This window comes from Bactrocera oleae, chromosome 2 (genome assembly GCF_042242935.1).
Source record: "Bactrocera oleae isolate idBacOlea1 chromosome 2, idBacOlea1, whole genome shotgun sequence".
Classification (NCBI taxonomy): domain Eukaryota; kingdom Metazoa; phylum Arthropoda; class Insecta; order Diptera; family Tephritidae; genus Bactrocera; species Bactrocera oleae.
In genome coordinates this window covers 7,216,369-7,228,460 of record NC_091536.1, presented here as the reverse complement: position 1 = coordinate 7,228,460, position 12,092 = coordinate 7,216,369, and the positions used below count along the sequence as shown (strand labels likewise).

Below are 12,092 nucleotides of genomic sequence, written 5' to 3'. Positions count from 1 at the left end.
AAACTAAGCAAAATTAATTAAAAAACAAAAACAAGAAAAGCATATTTTAATCTGTGTGCCTGTGTGTAGTAAGAGCGCTTGTATATGTGCGTCATGTGTCATGTGTCATGCTTTGAATGTAACTAACGCTTTGTTCTGGTTTTTGTTATACATATATTTAACTTGTAAGATTTTAAAGTTACTAATTGAAATTACTTAAGCATAAAATCATCGATGTGGTCTTACTAATGCACACTAACAAACCTAAGCACAACTAGATACCATGAACTTATTGCGTTTAATAAAACAAAATCAAAATCCAACTGAAAGTATTGCTCAGGGCTCGATATTTACATTTGGGATCCGAAATTTCAACGTGAATGTAAAATTTCTGATTTTTCAGTTAACAGTTGAGCGCTGATACAAGCAATTGTTTGCAAATCTATCAGTAACCGTGGGTAAGTCTACAAGTTAATATTGCCCGAGGATTTCCGGCTAAAACTTCCGGTCCTCATGCTGTTTGCGTTTCAGTAATAAAGTAGTTTACTGTGCCGTGATTCCACAAAGTTCAGCGCACCCAACCAATTTTCAAACAAAGAAAGCTGTAAGTTAGCAATGATTAACCTTCGCTCAGACTTCATTCTCAAATCCTTAAGGGGGGAAACCAGTTTAGGTGATTCCAAAAAACGATTTTTTGTATTGCATAAATGTTTAGTAGAACTATTCAAGAATATGTTGCTTAAGTTTCATAACGAAATTCCAATTAGTTCCGATGATATGAGCACTAAGGTAAACACTGGTCGATTCAGTGCCGAAGCGAATTTTTTTTTTCAAATGCGTTTTTCTCGTATCGATTTTTTTCAACTTGCGGGAATCCTAGCTCGAAAAGTTATTGACGAATCGATCTGAAAATTAATTCAAGTCCGAAAAATATGAATCAAACTCTGAAATGATATTATTAAGTAAAATATAATTTTTTATGTAATAAAGGTGAAAAAATTATATAAAATCATAACATTTTGTTCAAACACCTCCAAAACATTTAATTTTCAACTCTTTTGACCAGAGTTTGGAAAGTTTATTCTTAGAAAATATGTTTCTAACGAAGTGAAAAAAAATTAATGATGGCAGGTCAAAACTGTGACCTCCAGGTGCCCCGCCAGTAGTCAACTCTAATGGCGATCGTCAATGGACATCTCCCTCTAACTCCAACACTTTCGGCGGAAATGGCATCGAAAAATTTAAAAGTGTAGTTAAAAATAGGAATAAACTACCCTGCAAGTTTAAAGGAATTCTAAGTATTTTTTCTCAGTTAAAAAAAATCACAAAAAACACTCGAATTTCGGCCTCCTAAACTGGTTTCCCCCCTTAACCATCCCAATTTCATGCTTTCTTGCAGCTGTTCACTGATCTCTAGCCAACAATGTCTCTTTGTCGTTTTTCTCAACTGTCACACTGACTAACGATGTTGTTGTTGTAGCGGTTATCTTCAATCCTGTTTGGAGGAAGTCAACAAACTTTGCTGTCTCGACGTTGTCGAACCATACGGTAGGGGTCTTCGATGATTAAGTTTCTTTGAGCATACAGGTGTGATTAGTGTCACACTGGACTGTGTGAAGAAGTCTAATCGGCTATAATATCCGAAAGGAAGTGACGCAATGGTCACTCTAGGTTTTCGTGGATACTCGAGACCTTAATTTCTACAATTTTGCACACCATAGAACAGAATTGATTCGACTGAAGGCCACTTAATATTTGGGGAGAGAGCTAAGCGTTAATTCATAGACCCGCTACTATAAAGCAGGAATACTTTGTTGTTTATTTGCTCCTTTCCTTCTGACAAAAATGATTGTCAATGAGGTAGACCGTGTCTTGATTAACAACAAACACAATAATACTGATATCCTCAGTATGAGAGATACTTCTGCTGGTCGGTACAATCATTAAACAAGGAAAGGTTTTAATAGATCCCATAGATCTGGACAGTGGCTGTAAACACGGCAGCATATCCCAATCATTTGAGGTTTTCTGAATGTTTTCTGCCGCTATAACAATAACAGCAATATTCGTTGTAGACAATAAACACTTTCTACAGATTTGCGGCGCTAATGTTGCTGTTCGAAGTCGACAGCTTCACAGCTTTAAGATTGCTCTTACTCACTACAGTTCTACTGCTCTTGTTAACGTCTTTTCATAGATTGATCCATTTCAAAAAGCATTGCATGTGTTCGTTGGAACCATCTTGGAATGTAACAAAAACAAAAATGCTATTAGATCTATAGATTTATCTATATTGCTTTATCTTATTGCGATAACAACCCGCTGCCCACCAGATGCAACTTCCAGTTGGAGTCTCTGATATTAATTCAACTGAACAAATATTTTCTTTACCTTAATGTGCTTACACTATATAATAAATCTAAATAAAATTAGCACAATTTGCATCAACAATTTTAACTCGCGTCACAAATTTTACTAAGTCGATATCGTTAAGTTCCTGCACCACATCTACTTATACTATACTACTCGTATTACTGGTACCTACTTCTAATGATTACTACTAAAAAGCTTCTCTAGCTAAAAAAAAACACTGAATTTTTTATTATTGTATTTCTTCTGCGATAATTTATTTACGAATCATACAATTTTATTGTATAAGATTTTATAAGTTTATTTATTAAAATTTTTATACGCCTTATTTTATGTTGTACTTTCTACCAAATTTACAGGGTTATAATCTTGCATCACAAAAAAATTTTTGTTGCAAAATAACTGCGAAAATGTTGCTAAAATTAATGGGCAAATTAGAAGTTTTAAGTTAGTCTGAAGTTTATTTATATACATATATCCTTTCTAGAAAATTGAAAATTTATATTTTGGAGAAATTAATGCGATTGTGTTTTTCTGTATTATATTTATTACTTTGCGATGTCAGGAGAGTAAGCTAAAGATGTATTTTTAAATTAAATATTCGGCACATTATAAATTCTCCAAATACGCCATAAAGGGTGTGGCGCGCCATGGCGGATGAACTCATTCGGGCCTTCTTTGATACTTTGCTCCACAGCAACAATAGCGTCTACAGTGAACACTGTGCGGCATCTCACTTTTAATCCGACTTTCGGTATTCTATCTTTCACTTCCACTATACAATTTGCACATTTTTTTCCGAATTGAATTCCGAGTGAAAATGAATGTTCTGAAAAAGAAAATATTCGTTTATTACGTTTATTATGATAATAAAATTAATTGTTAATTATTAAAGAAAAAAAAAGATATTTCTGGCTTGAAAACGGTAAAAACAAGAAATTCTAAAATTTCTCTATTCTAAAGTAGTTTTCTTAAGTACCTTTGAAATTATCTACTACTACGATCCATGAAAAAATGAATATCCTTCCCTACGGATTTTTGAACAGCGCCTTCGCCTAAAAATCTTACCGTGGCCGCCAGCTACCTTTATCTAAATGGGGAAGCACAACTAATTGTTAATGAAATTCAAATGCTTTTTTTTAATGTGAACTACAATCGATACAATTAAGTTTTGAATATAATATCATTCAAATGGCCTCCACGACTTCTTTTGCAGGAACGAATTCAATGAACCCAATTTTCGAGTACTTTTTCCACTAAATCAAAGTTGTATGTCACGAATAGCACTATAGAGCTTGAAGAGCGTCTAGTTAATTGCTAAAAACCAATGACTTCAAATAACCCCACAAGAAGTAGTCTAATGGGGTTAAATCACAACTTCTTGGAGACCATTCAATGTCACAATTTCTTGAAATTATCAAATCTCTAAACTTTTCTCAGAATAATTTGATTGTTACACTGCTGTGTGGCACGTAGCCACGTCTTGTTATAACCAGTTCTTGTCCAGATCAACTTCTTCCAATTGCGACCATAAAAAGTTGGTTACCATTGATCTAAACCGCTCTCCATTGACACTAAGAATGTCACCAGCTTCTTTTCGAAATAAGTACGGACCGATGGTTCAACCAGATCAAAAACCTCAACAAACTTTCTATTTAGTTGAATGTATTGGTTGCTCATAAATAATTTGTGGATTTTCTTCGCATCAGAATCGACAGTTTTGTTTATTTACCACACCACTCACCTCACATCATCCCCATAACGACCACAAAATGGCAAAAAGCGCACGAAAAGTTGCAATTGGATAACGATTATTTTGATGATAAAATTGATTAATTTGTAAACGTTGTTCTTGCGTATATCTTTCCATGATAAAATTGTAAACATTACTGAATACAATGACAAAAAATTACAGATCATGACATATTAAAAATGGCCGAAACGGCACATAGAAATCATTTCATCCCTATTGGAAAACCCGACCTAACACGAGATATAGATTACAAAAGCCATATATTAGAAAAGTAACATGTCGATTAATGCTTACAATGTCGATTAATGCTTAGCAAAATGTTAACAAAAGTCGCAGTAGGAAACGTCAGGTATTTGTTCACCAATTCTAGAAAAATCGTCGGAGTTGGAATTTTTTTATTTTTATTGAGAGATTAACATTTGCGCACCTGCGTCCAGTTCCCGCTTTTTGCTGCGTAGCAAAGTTTCTGCGAATTTCTGGATAATAGCCCAGTTAGCTTCGCTCTCCACCATGACGCTGATTATATTGTACTCGTTTATTGGACCGATCAGGTCTTCTACGGCGGTGCATTCCCTTTACCATCGCTCACATTTAAAGAATGTGTGCTCAGCGTCGTCTTTAGTCGCTTCGTTGTATAGGCATGACGGCTCTTCGACTTTTCTGATTCTGTAGAGGTACTTCTTGCGGTATCCATGGCCGGATTGTAGCTGTGTTATGTAGAAGTCGTCTTCTCCGAATTAACGACTTGTCCATAAGTTAAGGTCTCTTTTAAGTCTGACCGTCCATCTGCCGCGACTTTCATTCTCCCAACTTCGTTGCCATGCTGTTATCGTATCTTTTTTTATTTGGTCTAATGCTATGTCTATATCCTATGTTGGCCATTAGTCTGCTGAGCTCGGAGTTGATTTTCGCTGCCTTTCCTGCTTCGTGTTGGATTTGTACCCAGAAAGTTAATCTGGGATTCAGAAAGTTAATCTGGGATTCAGTCTTACCCCTAGGTAGTTCACCGCTTTTGGTGTACTTAGAGTATCCGCAGTCGTTTGCACATAGCGTGTAAATTTTGGCGACTCATTAATTTCGAGAAATGGCGCAGTCAAATTGCCGCCAAGATCATGCGACTTAATGGCTCTAGATTATTTTCTCTGAGGGTACGTTAAATCAAAGGTTTACGCCAATCAGCCAGCAACGTTCGAGGAGCTTGAAGAAAATATTCAGCGTACTATAGCCCAAACAGGTGGAGATATGCAAACGGAGCCTTAGCCAAGATTCTGTTAAAATCATAAGTGACCAAAATTTGTGTGTTTTATTTAATTTTAACATCACGTCGTTTCTGTTGGTAGACCCTTTACATCCCAAGTGTAAACAAAATGCAATGCACTTGGTCTTACCATTGGGTGCTTTGGCGCCCGTGCTTCCGTTGTCCACCCATGCGTCTTGCATCGAAGGTGCTTTTCGCTGGAACATCATTTTCCATGCGAACGTCAAGGCCTAGGCAGCGCATTCGTTGAATTTTTATGCGCTTAACTATATCCATGTCGCCGTAGAGCTCATATATGTAGTTCGTGCTTCTTTCTTCTTCGATATTCATCGCCCATACGGACGGCTCCATACATCTTGCCAGCAACACTTTTCTCGAATACTCCTAGTACTTTCTCATCACGGTTCGTCATCGATGGGAATAATGTATTAAAATCAGAAACTATTATTATAACTTTGAATACTTTGAAATTGATTTTACATTTTTCTCTCATCTTTGGCGACTCACGTCTGAGTTTAAGTTGGAAACTATGGTTTTCACTAGATGAGAAACATTATTGTCATTATTTTTTTTTTTTTTCTTTTTGCCAGTTTTCGATTCTACAACTGTGGCATTGTTAAGAAGTAATGTTGCATATTTGAACGTTGAAACTGAACTCAAATTTAAATATTTTATGACGGTTTTTTTTATATATTAAAATACATATGTGGTGCAAGATTAAACAACCTTAAAAAACACCAAAGTTTATAAACTATATATATATACATTTCATATTTATTATTATTATTTTCTATACATGGTTACTACTTTATTTTATTTTATGTTTTCCTCATAACTCATTGCGGCCTGGATTTAAAATTTTAGTCAAACTAATTAAGTATTTAGCAGCTTTTTATTTAAATAAAATTATGTATGCATTTATTTTGAAATAATAAAATTTGATATATATATACATATATTTTTGATTGTTTTTGTATACAAATTTAATGAAATGTCTTCCTCTATTTGTTTGTTGTAAATATAATAGAACATTGAAAAGTATAAATTAAATTTATTACAAATTTTAAAATGTTAATACTGTACTTTAATAGAATATAATTACTTTAAAATACTTATAAAAGAGCGTTTTTTTAAACACTTACTATACCACGCAAAATGTTATGTAAATGTTTGCTTTTACTTACATAATTTTTTTATAACAGCATATATGCAAAATGACAAAGTTAGAGAAGTGTAGTAGCACTAAGCGTAAAATGGAATAAAAATAATTCACCAAAATCTTTAAGCGAAAACACCAAAAACACCAAATTCAATTGTAATAATTACAAGCGTCTAAATTATATGAATTATTATTGTGAAATATTAATTAGAAATGAAAAAATATACGCATTTTGTCCACTTTTACATAAAATTAGCATAAGTCAAAATTGAAGAAATGTAAAAATCTTAGTAGTAATTGTTAAAAAATTATAAAAACATTATATAGTTTATTAATGTGTGTGTATGCTACTGAAAATATTAAATTTAAATATATATGTATGTAAAAGTTTTATTTAGTAGCTACTTAAAATTTAAAAACTAACCATTTCTTTAAATGATACCACAATGTTAAGCAAACAGCTCACGAAAATATCAAACTAAGTAAAATGAAAGCAGGAATTTCAATAATTTATAAAGAAAACATATTTATACAATATATAAAAAAGCATATATATGTAAATACAAAAAACCATAAAAATTTTATTTAAAAATTATTATTAGGGTGTGCGCAAAAATACAAAAAATAATAATAATAATCCATTGCTTGTACGTGTGTATAATATGTATTACGGTGGAGCGAAAAAAAAATTTTTTTTTTGTCTTAGCCTGGAGGTAAAGTCTGTAGATTAAAAAAAAAAAAGTTTTGGCCAAAAAAAAATTTTTTAACACCTAGAGACGCGCTCAGTTTTAAAGTAAATTTCGAGTTAAAATATTTTTTGGACAAAAAAAAATAATTTTTGGTTTAAACTCTTCGTTTTATATAAAATATACCGAATTTGACGGTTTTTGACACAAAATTTTTTTTAACGCTTAAGGAAAGCATATGGTCATTTAAGACTTTTTTTTTAAACTCCAATAATGACCACCAAAAATTTATTTTAATTTTAATTGGTCAAAAAGTTTACTCTCCACAGCTTCTAGAACACTTATCAAAAATTTTTTAGGAAATAAAAATTTTTAATCGAAATTTTACTTTAAAACTGAGTGCGCCTAGAGGGGGTTAAAAAAAAATTTTTTTTCCAAAAGTTCTCTTTTTTTTATAATCTACAGATTTTACGCCCAGACTAAGCAAAAAAAAAACTAAACTAACTAAAGTTTTTTTCGCTTTGTACTTGAAAAAATTAGTTCTTAGGCAGAAAATTTGTAATTTTATTTTTTTATTTAATTATAAAATTCAAAAGAGAAGAACATACATATTTGCGCTAAAATAGTCAAATCCTTTAGGTTTACGAAAAAAATATAAGAGACTATTTTGTAGAGCATTCAACTTTCTACTTTATTCTAAATTATTAAACGCGACATGTTTTAAGTAGTTTTAAGCGAGATAGGCGTTTTTCTATCTGATTATAAGAAAAAAATAGAAAAAGAAATAAGAGCTCATACTTGTAGAGCCTTTCTTAGAGGTGTATATCAACCAATTTTTTAGAGTACCAAGCGAAAAAAATAACATTCGTTTTTTTTTTTTTTTTTTGACCCACCCTAATCTAAATGAAAAGGGTGACATTTTAAATTTTGTATTTTTGTCGTTTTGTTAAGCTATCTCATGAGAATACTTTACTACTATATTTTCAAACAAATTGTATGGTTTTATTAATTAATTAATTAATATATTTATGTATTCTAACATCTTTATAATGTTTTTTCATTTGTTTTCTATTTTTATTTATATTTTAATTTATTTATTTATTATAACATTTTTATTATATTTTTTTATAATTTTTTGGTTACCGGTTTATCCCATTTAACGGCAAATATAAATATAAAAATATACTGGATATAAATATATAAAATATATTTTAATAAAAAACTAGAAATTAATTTTTTTATTGAAAACTTTTTGGAAATCGACTGTATCTTAGATTTTTTTTTAATACTTTAATTAAATTTGTATGTATGTATGTATATTCTATAAATTTTTTTATATATCGTTTTTTCTAAATATTTTTTTAATACTTTATTGTTGTTTGCTTAGTTTTTATTCGATTTATTTTTATATATAATTTTTGTAAACAAAAAAATTTTTAGTTACGTTTTATTTTAATTTCTCCAAAAATATATAATATTTAAAGCTTTTATATGCATATCTCAAGATCAAATTTGACCCGGACACATACTAATTGAAATCAAATTTCACAAGAACATCAAAAAGGTTGAACCAATGTGGGAAATTTTTTTTGTTTTTTTGATTCGGTTTGTCGCGCAGTTTATATGGCCTTGTCCGGGTCAAATTTGATCTTGAGTTTATATTATAAGTTATTTTCATATATTTCATTTATTTTACTTTTTGTCAACGAATATAGTTCTTTTTATTTATTATAATATATTTCTTATTATTCATGGTATTTATTTATTGTTTTTTCAACGAATGCAGTTCTTCGTTTTTTGAGTATTTTTTTTCTTTCAATAATTGTGTTTACATTCAACGTTTTATTCGATCCTGCTAAAAATATTTTATGCCGTTTTATTGTATATTTGTTTGCCTTTATATTTTTGTTGCTGTAGTTTGCTTCTAAATAAATTATTAATATAATATTTATACATTATTATTTTTTACGAAGGTAATAATTTTCTTTTACCTTGCATCTGTTACATATTTAAGTTAACTTTTTAAACACTAAAAAAACATTTTGTGCCTTCCTTCTTGTTGCTTTTTGTATTTAGTGTTTATTTTATTTCTAATTTTTTAAATTTTTTTAATATTTTTTTTTTGTTCACTTTACTGAAATTTATTATTATAATTTTATTTGTAAGTTATGTTTAAAACGATTAGTTTGTGAAACTTTTTTTTTATTTTCTTAATTTTTTTATTTTTTATTATATATTATATTTATTTTTTTTTTTTTTTCTATTGATTTGTTGGAAAATAATTATTTTTATATTAATTTAAGTTAAAATTTGTTGTAATATTGTGTAAAAACATAATTTAACACTTTATTTTTAATATAAACAAACAATATTTAGAAAAATAAATATTTTATTCAAAATATAAAAAAAATAATCTCTAAAAAAATAACCTAAAAACTAAAAGTTTAAATCGTTAGTTTTGATATTTATTACTTAATTTTATTAGCTTGCTTGATATTGTTTTCTTTTACTTAATTTCGCCCTCAGTTTTATTTTGAACTTCAATATTTTTTTATTTTTTTTTTGAGCTGAAAAATGTATGAAGAATCGCACATCCACCAATAACTTAAATCACAAATTTATTGTTTTTAATTCAAAGTCGAAAAAAAAACTATATCATTAAGGCAACAACATTGCAACAAGCATTCAACGAACTAACTTATAACAACAACTTTATTCTAAAAACACGCAGAAATTGAAAGTGAAAAGAGGAATACAGACACACATACATATCAACGTAAATTGGGTAGTTAGGAGCTCAAAAGTGAGTTTAGGGCAGAGTGATGTACCAAAACACCATACTAAGTATTTCTTGTAGCACTTTTGAAGATGAAAAATATATATGATAATAAAAGTTATTATTATTTTAAAAACTCAATATATGTTTGTATGTATGTGTGTGAGTATTAATGAAAATAACTCCAATATTTTACAATACAAATTTGAAAGGAATGTAAGTTGCAACAAAATGTCATAAATGGTAGAAAAATAAAATAGCGAATGCTGCCGGATTGCAGTTACAGTGAAAGTGTTGTGACATACAAATATGATAATTGATAATATTCGGTAGCAGCAAATTGTACGTATACGCACTCATATGTATGTATGTTTGTATTTGTGCAAGTAAATTATGTGCTTTTGATGGCAGGATTCGATGTGATGTATGTACCTACATATTTGTAAAGCTAGAACGAAAGAAAGGAAAATAGCTTAAAAAACAAAAAACTTAGCTTGATTAAGAGCGAGCAAAAGAAATGCAAAAACAAAAAGAAAACTATATGTGTGCAACTGTTAAGAATATTGTACAGCAAGGACATATAGAGAAAGTAGAGAAAATTACAGAACCAAAACTATGTTGGAAATAAACTCAAGTTTTCAAACAGCAGTGTACCTCAAGTATAATGAAAAAAAAAATTGAATTTGTTTTATTTGGAAGCTAAACGCTTAGAAATCACCTGCCCTTAGTAAGTACATATATATGTGTGACGTTTGCGAATAACTAAACAACGAAACTTTCGATGTGATAGCAATAGTACAATAGATTTGAATCGATTCACAAAACCGAAAGTGACCTGAGCTATTTTTCGACAATCACAAACTATTTCACTTGGTAAGTTTGAAGGTAAAGTACGCTATGAAAGTTGAACTCAAAAATCTGTGAATTTCTGATAACTAAAAAGGAAGTGTGAAAACTAGTCAATATTGGAATTTTATTTATACCATATCTTTGGGCAGAACATTTTTCGTAATTTTAATTCCACAAGGGAAAGGGCTTAAAATTGTGTAAATAGTAAACGAATTGATTCAGAACCCAAGCAAACGAGCCTCAACGAGGGACAATTCCGTCTCTTTTTGTCGCCTCTAAAATGCCACATACTTGTAGAGTACCAGGCGAACAAAACCATACAGGAGGTGACCAAGCAGTTGTTTGCTAGAACAACAACACTAAAAATACTCATGACTTCGTCAATTTTGCTAGGATCGACTTGATTTATACACAACATTATTGAGATATGGTGTTTATAACGCATTCATTTATGACAAAACAAAAATTCGCTAAAAAATGTAAAAAACCCTACTCCATGTCATAAGGTTCAGTTGTTGTTTTTTCTTTCAATTCTTATTGGTGTTGACCAGACAAATAAGGAGTGAAATATTGTACAATAATAAAACAGCTCGACAAAAACAAAATTTTTTTGCTTTCAAGCATCCAGATTACGACCTTATTGATGTAAATATTGAATGTGCTCTTATTTTTAAGATAATTACATATATAATATTTTGATTAACGGCTTGTTAATAAAAAATAAATTTAGTGTTTCAGTCATGATAAGGGCTCTGCGCACCTTTTTCGCGTAACCAAACTTCCCGTGATTACTACACTCAGGCTCGTTAACGAAAATATGCGGAAAGTTTTAAGGTTTTATTAAAAATATAACGTGGAGATATCTAGAATTACTAGTTAACAAAATGTCTGGTTTAACTCAATGAAAATTTCGTTTTTGTTTCAAAAAGAATTAGCATGAACTCCTCATAAACAATGAAGTGAATAAGCGGGTGAAACATCTACACCCAAGTTATTTTCACAAAATAAACTCAGTGATTTAATTTACATACCTAACTTGATGGGTCTGGTAACGCTCAAAGCGTTGAACGGGGAAGGATATTGTTTTAGTGACATTTGTAAAAAATGTCCGAACTCAGTATGGAAAACCTGAAAGGTGGAATATTTGATATTTAATATTTAATATATTTAATTAAGTTATAACTATTCTGGAAAGTGAATTGTGGAAAGGTTTTGTGTTGATAGTTGAAAGTTTCCTAGGTAACCACAAAGTATCAAATTAT

At 30.2% G+C, this 12,092-nt stretch overlaps 1 long non-coding RNA gene across 1 annotated transcript in view; it reads right to left on the bottom strand.

Moving 5' to 3' along the window:
• Positions 1-2,652: 2,652 nt before the first annotated feature.
• LOC118682958 (uncharacterized) overlaps positions 2,653-12,092 on the bottom strand; it is a 148,480-nt gene continuing 139,040 nt past the window's right edge. Inside the window, exon 3 of the long non-coding RNA XR_004978748.2 lies at positions 2,653-3,178. This is a non-coding gene — a long non-coding RNA (uncharacterized lncRNA). The remainder of the gene's footprint in view (positions 3,179-12,092) is intronic.